Source organism: Mastacembelus armatus, chromosome 10 (assembly GCF_900324485.2).
Source record: "Mastacembelus armatus chromosome 10, fMasArm1.2, whole genome shotgun sequence".
Classification (NCBI taxonomy): Eukaryota; Metazoa; Chordata; class Actinopteri; order Synbranchiformes; family Mastacembelidae; genus Mastacembelus; species Mastacembelus armatus.
In genome coordinates, this window is record NC_046642.1 from 4,268,858 (window position 1) to 4,283,043 (window position 14,186).

Sequence of the window (14,186 nt, forward strand, 5' to 3'; positions counted from 1 at the left end):
GTGAGAATATTTGTTTCTAAATATGTGTGGTTTTTGAGTGATCGCTGGAGGATCTGGCATATGTACCCACACAAACAAACAGCATATGCACGTCTTTATCAAACAGATGACTCAAATATCTTAGAGTAAGTTTGCACATTTCATTTTGTATTATCACACAGTTGTCTTCCAATTAATTGTACAGTATTGACACGATTAACCAATATGGGCTTTTTTATGGCTGATGCTGATTTTTAGAAATCAGTGCAGCTGGTGGCCGATTTATGATGCCAATTATTTTTGGCCAACATGTCGGGCCGATTTTCTTTTACTGGGTATTTACATTTTCTGTCTAAAAATCAGGAGCCATTGTAGTATAAGACTTTTTTAGGGGTGCTCAGACCCTGAGGAGAATGTAACATTTATACAATGCTTTATGCCCACTGCTCTTTCTGCCAATTCCATCTGGCTCTCTCCTCTTCTCTCCCTCACCGTCTCCCTCTTTCCCTCTTTGTCCTGACGACCAAATAGCAAACTTAACATCCAGTCACACAATCTATAATCTAATAAGAGGTAAAAATTCAATCATATTGATTTATAATATTATTCTTATTGACTATTAGGTTGCTATGGGCCATGTAGTCAGATAATGTCATTGTGTGTGTATATTACCCAAAGATGTCTTAATAAATGCTTTAGTAATCACGTATGGTGGTGGCCACTATACTATAGTTGTTCTGGGATTCTTTCTGAAAATCTCTGAACCCCTGGGGAGAGGCACCATGGCAGCATTTCTCCACATTTGTGGTAAGGAAAGCCTGGCTCCAGTGCTTCCTTTTCCCACTGGGAAAACCTAACTTGGACTGACACCCATGTTCACTTGTTTTTTCTCCCCAGCTGAAATGAAGTTTGCCACATTAGTGCAAACCCACAAATTCATGTCTGAAATACAGCTGACCTGTTTATCTGAGGAAGATCGAGTATTTATTTCCAAACCAAAATACTAAATATTTGCTATATTTCAAACTTGTTTGGGATTTGAAATGTTGACTTTGCAAAAAAAGATTCTTCAAGAAGTTGGGTTTAGAAGACTGATGTGCTTTCACAATTTTAACAAGGTTCTTTTTATTTATTTTTTTTGACATTTTATACAATAATTAATTAATTGGTGATGAATAATGGTTGACTCCTTGGTGCATTTGAATACTTCGAACGTCAGTAGCATGTTATGTTCAAGGTGAAGCCAAACTGTAATAGAATCAGTGAGTTCTCAAGTGGATGTTTCATCACAATTGCACCGCTAGCACAAAATTGTCTGTGCCCAACACTAGTGAGAGCAGAGGCCGCTGAAAACATGCTAATTAACCTCCATTGTGCTCCTGTGTTGACATAGTATGTCAGTGAAACTCCTGATTAGTTGAGTCTTACTGGGGACAAAGCTTTGTAATGAGACAAGGGGAGGGCATGTCTGAGCGTGTGCACAACAGTGAACAGAAGAGTTATCATGTTGGAAGTTTTGAAGGGTTTTGTTTGTTTTGGCTCGTACACAGGCCTCCTCCTCTTAAAATGACAGCATGAAGACGAATCTACTTCTTATCATCCTTCTTGTGTTTATGGGGCCTGCTGTTGTTGCCTGGATACTGTACTGAGCATGGTGCACTACACAGACACACAGTGCCAAATCTTATGTTGTTCAATCTACAACGGTTCACCTGAAAACATCCACTAAGGAAGAACTCTTAAAGTTAAACACCAAGCACTGTTTCCCTGTGTTACTTGGGATATACAGTGGTTAGAATAACTGTGGCATTTGCCAATAAGACTAATGTAGTACCTGTGATCTCAGGTGAGATGGACATTTGGTTTGTATTGGTTGTTTGCATTAACATTAAGAGCATTACAGCTCTGTTCCAACTCCAGTTCCTTGTCTGTAGGGTCTGCTCTGCTGTGTAGTATTTCATGTGGTTGATGGCTGTGATACCTGGAGATGCACGTATGGGTAAAGTTATTATTACATTTGGCTTCTTGATGTTTTTTATGCCTCAGCCCCATATCCTTCCACTTACTCTTTCAGTCTTATTGATTCAGATCAGTGGCTATTCCACAAAAAGCATGTTTCTATCATGTGTCTTTAAAATTACTGTTTGAATGATAAAAGCAAACGATAGCACACATTCAGCTCTACTTTCATGATTTATAGTATGTGGTAATGCACTAATAAGCTGAGGTGCCCTTATCTAACCAGTCTCCTGCACATACACTATAGGACTTGAGACTTTTGAAAAACCTGGCTGATGTAACACTGGCGTCAGGATGTCCATCTCAGCAGGTCAAGACCGGGGCGTTTGTCTGTAGATCCCAGTCTGGCTGGTGGCTGGATGTTGCCCTTGGCCTCATAGAAATTGTAGCTGACAGGATATTGGAGACTAGTGGAGGCCCCTGGAAAAGCCCTGCTGTTTAGGAAGCTTAGCTGAGAGGGCTGGTGTTGACACCGGGGCTCTTTGTTTCAGATCTTGCAAAGCTGTGGGGGTTGTCACTAAAATCCTAGTAGGTATTAGATGTATGGTATGGTAAGGTATTGCTGTGCTCTGGTGGCTACTGAGTTTGTTACACATTAACAAACCCATGCAAAATTTGGTTGTTTTTGACCTACCTCATACACAGGGGGCTTAGTTATTAGAACAAGTGTCCATCATGTGCCACTTGTTGTTGTTCCTGAACTCCGTGTTCACTTAATGGATTACTCATCTGAGTCTCAGGTGCCTTTTCTTCCTTTGTCTTCCTTTCCAGTCTCCACACAGTGATCTTTGATGTATTCATTCACACCTTCCCTTCCTGTGTCTAATTTTACTCAAATGAAAATGTGTGTGTGAAGTGAGCTGGGTTAGTAGAATTGGGATTTGTAACTGCACACCGGGCATATGGGCCAAGCTGAAGAGACAGCATTTGTGCCACTGAGTTGAATTTAGAGGACCCTGGAGTGTTCGCTGCATGGAGGGGTTTAAAGGCTTGTTCCCCTTCACACACATCCCACAAAGCCAGTGAGGAAAAACACAATAAAGGCCTGTGTGTCTCTGTCCTGCCTAAATGTTCTTCCTTGTCCAGTGTCCAAGTGACATTGTTGGTGTGATCAGATGTTTTTCCCTTTTATCCCATGTCTGTCTTAGTAGATCTGCACTGCAGCGAGAGCTGAAGGACTAATATGTATTAATATGTATTAATATGTATTACTTTGTCTTTAAAGAAGTTCCATGTAAGCAAAGGCAGTTGTTGTACATTGGTGGCAGTGAACTGTGAAGCGGTACCTATACTTTACAGTTGAAGAACTATTTGAATATCAGTTTATGTATATCAGGCATTATTTATATTAACCTGGCCATTGTGGTGTTGAGTACTAAATAAAACTATATTTAGGTAAATCTAAATAGACCTGACATCATAGAGTACACAGTGCTGCTTTTCCTGACTAGTATTTTGGTTTCATGCTTAAATTGGTTTCCCACTTATTCGCTTCACAATAAAATTTGAACAAGTGAGTCATACGCACCTTGTAGTTAGTGTAGTAGGTAGAATGTGACATTTCTCCACTGCAGCAAAACTCTACTGTTGTCTAGGCTGAAAAGAAATTCTATTTATCCATATTTCCGGGCCTAGTTGAATCTTTGTTTGATTCCAAATTTCTATCCTCACGTATTGTTACTGTGTTGGCTGTAGTCTGACTGTGGGTGTTCCCACACTTCTCCTGTGCATGTACATTTAAACACATGCATATTTATTAAATGGGAAATTACTTGGCAAGCAACCCACAAATGTCAGCATCACCTTGCAACTTAAACAGGGTAATGCACAATCACTTTAAACCTGCCTTACACCTTACACATTATTTGTGACCTGAGTAAAAGTTTCCTTCCCCATCCCTCTCCTTTATCCACATATACTGCCAAGTTGTCCTCAGGCCAAATACGCCTTCCTTTTCCCGTTTTTTGGGCTTAAGGCCCCACAAAGCCTGGAAGAGAATTTGGGGAGAAAACATGGAAGGGAATGGGGGTGGAAGTGAGAGCGCCAATGGGGGCCAGGAGTGGGGTTAATCCTCAGCCCAAACATTGTTCCATCATATAATCAGGGTGGAAATGGGATAGACTGGCTGGAATACTAACATTTTGCTCAGGGCTAGGCCACTTTAGTTGCAGGAAATTTGGCTTGTTTAATCAGAGGGGCTTATCAAGAGTGGAAGGGAACGGGAAGCATAAGGAAGGGAACGGGGCGTCGGAATGCAGACTGTTTAAATTCTTAGGAAAACAACTTTAGAAGAAAGTTTCCTCTGTCTGAATGCCAGGTGTACACTTTGAATGTAAAGTCAGAAACTGCATTTTATTTTTAATTTTTACAGATTTCAACATAATGTGTTCTACATTTTGTGCTTGCTACCTCCCCCGTTCTTATTGACATGTAAATATAGAATAGCATTGGGTATAATGGAATGGGTAGTAATGTAAATAGCTGCAGTGCTGTAGTTTGTGGCACACTTTCTAAGCTGTTTGAGCCTCATTAAGTAATAATCATGGTGATAAAAGATTGTTATATGGATTAGATCTTATTTTAAAGGAGTTTATATTAATCTTTTAATTTTCTGGCTCTTGTCAGAAAGTAGCCTGCTAAAATACTTTATTATGAGGAACCACTGGCACAGCATAATGGTCTTATAGACAACTGAAGAGACCTGTCTGTGACCACATGGACCAGGAAATAAAATCGGCCACATGTTTCCGGTATGTGACCACAGCTGGAAGCATAAAACACTGCTTTAATAAAATGCTGCTTAATAAAATGTTTTTTGTGACCAAGCTATCAGGTTTATACCTACCAAAAACTAGTGGTATGCTGTGACAGTAATTCCAGTTTTCAAGTTTATTTAATTTATAAATGTCTAAAAAGAAAAGTATTTTAACGTTCACTACTTGATAGTTCTCTCTCCACACATCTGAATATGTTTATATGTGCTTGGATATTTTAAACTTGTGGCAAGGCAGCGGCATGAAATAAAAATCTACTTTACATGTACAGAAATGTGAAATGTAGTGTTCCTAAAAATCTTTTTCACATACACGCTTTACCTGATCAAGGTCATGACATGTTGACACTTCAGATGAAATGTTTAATGATCTCTGCATACAGGTAATAAACAAAAAAACTTTACTTCTTTGGTTAATAGTACATTTCTATGCATCTATGGAGCTGTCACTTTTCCAACTTCCATTAGCGTTGAATACTCTATTTTTCCTTAGAAGATGTTGAACAGAAAAATCCGTAGACAAAAATATACAGCTTGACATGAGAGTACAGTTTATTCTGGAGACATTTGAAAGTTGACCTTCTTGTTTAGTTTCCAGCTTCCTCACACATTGAGTTTATGTGAACACTGGCGGAAGGCCATCCAACTTTTCATCTTTCATGTGAAAGGAAGCGGAAAACTTAGAAATGCTTCTGTAACCAAACCTAGAAATCTAACAACGATCAAAATTGTTTGAAAATCCAGAGAACCACTGACACATGACAGAGACCAAAAGTTCTGTTGTTGCTATAGAACTGCTAGAGATAGGTACCACAGGAGAGACAGTAAACTGTAGCAACTGAGAATGTTTGTGAAGATTGGTAATATTCTTAATACTGATCACTAATTTTACTGTCAAGGTGGTGATAATTTGTTAAAATGCTACTCACTGTACCTTTTACGAATATAATTAGCTGGTAAAATGACATTTCTGTTAAAAGTGCATAGCACATTTTTTGACAGCAGTTTGCCGGGTTTCCCAGCTGACATGTTTAGCTTCTTTTGACGTCCACCGACATTATAATCAGAGTTTCATTATTGTCAGAGGGAAAGAATGAACCTTTGTGTGGCCCCTTTTAAAGCAATTCCCAACATCGAGTATTTAGATGAGATTTCACTAGCAAATTAGCAATAGCTTGTTCATTAGGGTGCACTGTCTTATGAGAAAGACAAAAGACTTGTAATTTGACCTTTGAACATGTGCTTCATTGAAGTACTGTTAATGTGTCACATGCCTGTCCTCTGTCTTGAGAAGCATTTGATCCATAGCTCTGTTGAAGTGAGCTGAGCCAAGTCTGGTAAACTTCTTAGTCCTAGTTTGTCACTTGTCTTTAGGAGTTATTGTCACAGAGCGATAAGCTGAATCTGAGGACACATGCACATGCATATGTCTGCACATTACTTTCTAATTTTGACCAGGTGACAAACTGCTGCTTGCAGGCATGTGTGCCCACAGTAGTTTATAAGAAGAAGCTCTGCTGATGATGATGTAAAAATTAAATGTTATTTTGAACTGTATCAGCTTCTCCAGAACAGAACAAGCACTGTATCAATGAGATGAGAGTCAACAGATAGGTAAGCCAGCACATGTAGAGCATACTTAGGAAGAAGTTTAAGTTAGGCTTGGGAAGTGGTCCAAGGAAAGATGACAACAGTGATACTTACTGTAAAATCATCATTTCAAGTGAGGGTGGAATTACCTGTAATATGCTGAAACATCTTTTCATGCAGCAGGCATGAATGCCACTGCACCCCATTTTTCTTTGACTAAACTTAAATGAATACAAATGTTGTGCATATATTCTTTCATGTCATCGATTTAAGATGATGCCAGATAGATTGTTACCACAGATAGCTCTAAGGTCATGTGCAGCATGAAGTGTCTGGCATGTTCATTATGTACCAGACACATGTACACTCACACATTCAAAGAAAAGGAAAAACTACAGATCAAAATTCTGACAAAACAATATTTTCTATCAGCAAAACCAATAAAGGTATTTGTATCAATAATATCTTCTAAAAAAAAAAAAAAAAAAATCTGTTCCCATCCCTAGTTCAGGTTATATATTCTAAAATAGCTGCCTCCACCAGTCAAAAGAAGCAAAGAACAATAAAAACACACTGTTTTCCATAGATGAGCACTAAATGTTCAAAAGGGTTTATAAAATAATATAAATAGCATGACACTTGCTACAAGGCGCTGTTATTTTAGGCGGCATGATAATAAGCTGCATCTATCACCTTTAAATTACTTTGATATGTATGTTTCAAAACGATACAAGACATAACGGCTCAAAGAGACCACATTATCTGTGCCCAGATGCAGGTGTATTGGGAATATCACTGCACAGTAATTCACTGTGCCTCAGAGAAAAGGCCTTGTAAATAATAACATATCAAACACTAACTACATTCAGAAGCCATAGACCAACCCTAGAAGCAGAGTTTGCAGCGCTTATTTTGTCTACAGTATTTTCCTTTTTCTACCCTTGGTTCCTATTTAATTGTAGTTTAATTTCTATATTTGCTTTGTTAAAGCACTGATATGTTTTTTTCATTTGTTAAATAATTTTGATGATATATTGAAGTTAGATGATTCAGCCACATATGGACCAAACTTCCAGATGGTCTGCAGATTTACAGTGTGAATACAAACAGCAGATGGACATTAATTCAGAGCTCAATCAGTTCATCCTGACAGACACCGGGCCCGTCTCCAGAGACAAAGGTGTGACATCGAAAACAGCTCCACCATGGGGAAATGTGTTTCTGCAGGCGGTGCAGCTGACACAGCAGTGGCCCCTAGGGTGCTGTTATTTTACTGTTGCTGGTTTAGTGAGTAACTGACTATAATTTTTAATTTAATTTATTTCAAATATATGTGATTAAAGTGCTCTGAGTTTACAGGTTTGTTTTTCTCATGGTTGAAGTTACATTTAAATATTTATTTATTTATTTATTATATCTGGTTTTTAAGAAAAATTGTCATTAGTTAAACGTTAAACCTCATAGCAGACATTTTTTATTACAAAGCAAAATGTAATTACTATATTCTGTACATACCATACGAGAAAAAGAAATGTCAAATGGCAGTGGAGGTGTCATTTCTGGTGCTGGCATGTTGAATGGAGACTATCTTCATATGCTTAGTTGTTACTGGAGCTATTATATAGCCATGTTGAAGTGCTTGTAAGTAAAAACCATCCCTGGCTTTATAATGACTGCAATGGAAGTCACCTCCTGTCCTGTGAGTGTAGCTGACAGCTCCAGTCTTACAAGCGAATTAAATGTAGCTTCTGCTCAGATGATACCAGTATGTCTTGCTGAGTAGGAGCAGTACATGACTAATCAGGGGTTGTGTAAGGTTTCCCACACCAGATGACTCTCACAGGATCTACTGTGTGCCTGGGAACATTTGTGCTTTTTAGACTGAAATGAGAGAGCAACAGTAGGAACTGTTTGTGTTTTGATTACATAAAAATTAGTGAGGAACTTGAAGAGGAGTCAGACTACCTCATCGTCTTCTTCAATATGTTGTGCTGTAACATGGACTTCAGTGTAGTGTAAGCTGCTGAAGAACATGTGTATACTAGAAACTGAGAAACAATCTGAAGTGATTCAGTTAAAATGTGTAGGTTCACACTTCTGTTTAACTGATCTGGCACAAAGTTATTTATTTTTTGATTTAATCACTCCCCTCTAAAACGGCACATGTGAATGGCAAGTTAAGGTCTTTTTCTCATTTTTATTATCTTTCTGTTTGAAAATGATGTGATAGTTTTGTATCTGAATGTCTTTCCTTCTGACAGCGGCCAATGGCATTGAACTATGGAGTGGTCTAGGTTTATTCTAAAAAAAAAAAACAGATAACCAGCAGATACTTTAAATGGAGCCTAAATAGTCTGCTGTCATCAAATCCACACATGAATATTTCCCTCAGAAGCTGTGGTCTGACTATGGGATTGGGCTGTGATGGTACAGTGCTGATTCCAGTGTAATACTATGCTAATTATGTACTATTAACTGTCATTACCTGTGATATCCCCTGTTCATAGTACTCTTTTGTTCATTGTCTCTGACCTGAGCAGCGACTCTGCTGTGGTTTCGGCTCGGTTCAGTGTGTTTAAAACGTCAGTTGTTCAGGGGAGTCATCTCAACCCCAGCCAAAAAGAAGAACTGGCAGTCAGCCTCTTGTAAACAGATGCTGAAGGAAACTTTCTGTTCCGATGTGTTTGTAGGCTCTTGTGAGTCACTAAGTTCTTCGTATGTGTAGTTCAATAGGGTTCTATGAATCTTTGTGTCAGTTAATTACCACTAGTCAGAGTTCACTTACATTTACCGCTTTACTGCCTGAATATGATCGTCTCTCATGTTTGTAATACAGTATATTAAGTCCAGTGTATTTGCTGGTGTCACTGTCTCCAGATTAGTCTGACGGTAAATGGTCTGCAAATGGTTGTGATGATTTAGCTGTGATCTGCCAAGTGGGCTTTGTAGGCACAATCTAATATTAGCCCAAATCTTCTAAAGCTTCTGCCAACTCAGAGAAACCTCATGATGCATGTTAGAATAAGGCAAAGAGGAAAATGATACATTCTGTTTTACCAGAAGCCTTAAGTACTTCAGTTTTCCAGAAAGAAGAGTTTCTAAAAGCGTTTGTTTGTTTCTGCTGTAAAAATGATGTTGTGTTATGTAGAAAATTCCTGTTGTTCTACTCTCTATTGGTTTATCTGTTGACAATCCCCTTGCATGTTGTTTTGCCAGACCCACTTTTAATTTTATGTTTAACTGCAAGTAGTCAGTTTTAAAAGCAAATAATCTGCATAGAAGTTTCACAGTCGATACTTTAATCTTTCCGAGAGCACGATGTGATAGCATTCAGTGCCTTCAAATAAACGTTTTACACTTAGAGTCCAAAACGCAGAGTGGACTAGTTTAAATATTTTCTTTGATAACCTCCTCAAACTGCTCGCTCCCCTTTTCCTCCCTCAGCCCATCAACCAGCATGCCAGCACACAGAGCACAGAGGAGTCCACAGTCACAATAGAGGATCCCTGTGGTGGTGGCAGGTTGTGAAAAGGTCTGGATGACTAATCACATGCAGATACCACTCCTGACCTTTGGCTGAACTTGTTGTGAAGCTCTTTGAATTAAGGGGACATCCTGACAAAGGGCCATCTTCATATGTACCGTCAGATGTTTTCGATTTCAATGCTTTTGGAAATATTTTATATATATTTTACGATAAAAACTTGGCAGGCGGCTCAGTGTTTCTGTGCCAGAGTAATATTTTGCCTTGTCATGAGTGAGTTTAGGTTCTACGTTACTGACAAATTGAGAAGCTTTTATCGTTCTGTGCTCTGAGAAGACAGTAAACTAGTGATGCATCAGCAATATTGTTTTTGTGTATACATGTCATGAAGTTTGTGTTGGGGAATGGCAAGGTTCCTCATGCTTTTGCTTTTATACTGTTACACAGAACCAGAAGCAGTTACAGATTAAGATCCCTTGCCAGGAGATTATTGGTTATAGCACAGAACACACATTTACATGTGTTTATGAACTGGCATAGTGTTGAATTCACCAGTATTAACCAGCACATTTAAGACAAATCCTGTAAACTGTGGTGCTTTATACTACAAGCAGGCACTGTGGATTGTGACTGTAAAGCAGGACTGGCACGGGAGCAAATGCCTCTGTTTATACTCACTAGCCCTTGAGCTAACAGCTGTCAACTATTTGACTGACTCTTCAAACTTTGCTTCAGGGCCGTAAAGTAAAAAGTTGTTTTACTTCCCCAAGTCACGGAAAACAGCCAGTCTGCAAACCTCAGATTATTGGTTGTTAATTTGGGACAGGTGACCATCTCTTGCCGTGCCTGGAAGCTGTATTGCAATAGATCTGTTTTGTGTGGGTGGCCCTCAGGGTGGAGGGGATGCAGTTAGACAGGGAGCAACCGAAGGCACTGAAACGGTCATCGGCTCGCTGGCCATTTGACAGAAAGCTCTTGATTTGGCTGTTGTCACGTCCGTGTTGACAGAATATACAGTACCAGTTGTCCATCTCGATCTGTATTTAAGTTATATTATTTCACTAAATTTGTTTTTGAGCTATGATCCATGCCAGACACAGTGTGACTGTACCGGAGTCTTGTCTCATCGTATTGGAATTGTATCTCTCATAACATGAAAGCAAGGTCTCATGAGAGTTTTCATCCTAAAACTTTACTGAATTTTCTGTTTTAACTTTCATCAAAGCAAAAAACAGACACACTACTGATCCCTCAGGGAAACAGGATTTGGCAAAAAGCTAAATTTGCTTCTGCAAAGTTTATTCATGCGTTTCTAAACCAACAGATACTTCCTTTCTTTGTGGATAGAAAAGTGATAGTGATGACTGCTTTGGACATGAATCAATGAGAATAACCTCAGCCTGGACGTGAAGGGTTTCCAAAGGGAAGGAAGCGAAAAGGAGAGGAAAAAAAAACAACCACCATCGTTTGATTGTTTGTGAAACAATGCCAGTGACATTCCTCTGAAAAGGACAAAGGCAACACATTCCTCCTTTTAATTGAGTCCCCTCATATGACCCTGATCCTGATTTGTTTGTTTGGCTTGATTAGATTTTTTTAATGAACAGTGTCACATTCAGCATAGTCTATTCTTATCCTGATGTTCCTGCCCGATTTTTTGTTTTACAATCAGAAAATTGTAAATCATTAGTCTGGGTGGTCTGGGAATTTTATTACTTCTTTTACTTGATCTGATATTGATGGGTTTTCTGATTTTGTGTTTTATAGTCAATTTTAAGTGGCCTTTAAACACTGAAACTGTTTAAACACTAAACACTTGCAGCTTGACTTTTATAGCCATGTTACTGTAGCTGAAGCTTCCTGCTGTACCCTGAGCTGTTTTATTAGTTTTGTTAGTGCGTGTTGGACATGGTCAAATTTTATTTTACTACAGTCTAGCATGGTCACGTCATTACTCTCCCACACAGAATTTATTACAAGAAAAACATATAAATTCTGTGTTAAATGTTGCCTAAATGTGTGTTGTCTCAAACTAAGAGTTCCAGTTGGCTAGACAGGACTTTCATGTGATCCTCAACTCAAGACAACACTTACGAGAGCAACAGATGTACATGAATCAAAGTCTGCAGCAGCTTTGCAGTCACTGCCAAACTGGGCAACAACATGATGAGAAAACCAAGCCTCTAATTTCACAGTTTGGTCTGTGGCGTAGCCACCAGAGAATATGTAATTTATGTTATTACATATTAACCACAGGGACAGAATATTAACTGACCTAATGTCTGTGACGCTGGTTTCCACTTGGAGGTTTGGGCCCACCAGAGACCAGTGAAATCAAATCTTAGATTTATTGGTGTGTTGAGAAATGTTTCAAATACATATTTAAAATTTGAAGTGTGTTATTTTTTTTTTTTTTTTTTTATAAAAATGATCAGTTTTTGTGTTTCCAGTTGAAGAGTTTAAAACGTCTCTTTTATTTCAGTTTAATAAAATCTGTTTGCACTGTCAAAAGACTCATTTACACAAGACTCAAGGTTGGTGAAAAACTCTTCTAATTATCTTCTAAATAACCTGAAAGTACCCAGATTGAACATGTTTTGCCTCAAAGCATCTGTGAGCCATGTATTAAACCTAACCACATTTACTGTATGATTAGGGATTCTGTGTGACCATGGTACATCACTGTAGTGAAAGGTCTTTCAGTTTTAGCAAGCACAGTACTAATATCCGTCTGACACATTTACCAAGGAAATTCTAAATCAAGCTCATCTACTGGGCTGCAGTTGTTTTTTTTTTTTGTTTTTTTTTTTAAGCTGTGGATATAAAAGAATCTAGGCCACTGAATCTGTACTGAGGTCAGAACATGATATGCCTCTTATGAACAAAACCAGGTAATGCTATTCTCCGATGCACTACACCTGTGATTACTACATGTATACAGTGGACACCTGATAATGTTATTTCTTCATGTACAAGAAAACTATTTTTTTTATAATGTAAGATCTGTTGTTATTTAGTAATTTTGTTTGGATCTGCAGTTTGCTGTTATTTATAGTTATATAGCACCACACAGAAACCATGAACATTTCTCAGTGACAGATCTGGCAACAGCATTATGTCATTGATTAAATTAAACCTCAGTGGGCGGGGCCAAAGAAGTCTTTCTTGCCAAATAATATTACCCTGAAGCCTAAGGCGGGAGGAAGATGATTACCGCTCTTAACTGAGAAAACGCAGGCTTCCTGTGTTAACTAGTCTGTCTTCCTTTCTAAGGTTACATAAGCTCCACAGGCCTGTAGATGTTTAAAGTTAGAAAACTGCTCAGCTGTTCTTAAATCTCTTACTCTCACATGCATCCAATCACAGTTCTTGCATTCCCATGTTATCTCTGTCAGTGCAGATGTGCAGTTGTGGAGGCAACCGACCTTTGAGCTGCTGTGGATATGGCATACAGCTGTACTTTTTACCTCTAAATCCAACTTTAACAGTTCTGGTGGGAAGATTTGCTTACTTTCTTCTGTAGACAGCTGTCAATTTAGAAATTGTGTGTTGTATTAGAAATTGTGTTTAGCTAATCCCTACTTAGCTGCAGGGGTCATGGGAGCGTTATCAGGAATAAATGTCAAACTGTAGTCAGTGCAGTTTTTAATGTTTTTAGCAGTTTCCCATTTGCTATTGACGTGTGGCACTTTACCAGCTCTGCCCATTTATGTTTCAGCCACAGCGAGTCTTTAAAACATAATCACACAACGTGAACCATATGTTTGTTTTTTCAAGCAGACTTTGAAGCCCAGGCTTCATTCATCACTTTTGTGTTGTCAACACCAGACACAATGCCCTCTTCAGAAGTACTGATGCGGGAAGCGGTAGGAGCAGTGAATAGCTAAGTGTCACCAGGGAAAATCTGGGCCACTCTTGTTTCTTTGTTTCAGCTTTATCTGCCTCCTTGTCTGTCTAACTCCCAAGACCAAACATGATGCCTTACTGCACCCCCCATGAGGCTTACTCTTGGCCTACATGCTAACATGCAGTGGTCCATTTCTTTTCTAACAGATCCAGGGTCCCATTGAGCCAAGAAGCTGACAGAAATACATAGCCGGGCCAGACACCCTACATCTCTGCACTTTTCTTCACAGCTGAGCAAATAAATGCTCTGTAAATATAATCTTGTAATTGTTTTGGCTTCTAAACCAGCAGCCTAAAGGAGGTCTCCCTCTCTTTTTTAGCCAGATGTCTGCCTGTGTTTGTGAGAATAAATGGATTTGAAGTGGGCTTGGTCCTAAAGGTTTTGCAATAGTAGATGTTTCTGAGTGGGAGGAAATAATTTCACTGTGTTTATGT

At 38.8% G+C, this 14,186-nt stretch overlaps 1 protein-coding gene across 6 annotated transcripts in view; it reads left to right on the forward strand.

Annotated features, from left to right (window-relative positions):
• Nucleotides 1–14,186, forward strand: part of LOC113144240 (LIM and calponin homology domains-containing protein 1) — a 71,102-nt gene that overhangs the window by 14,103 nt on the left and 42,813 nt on the right. The window lies entirely within an intron of this gene.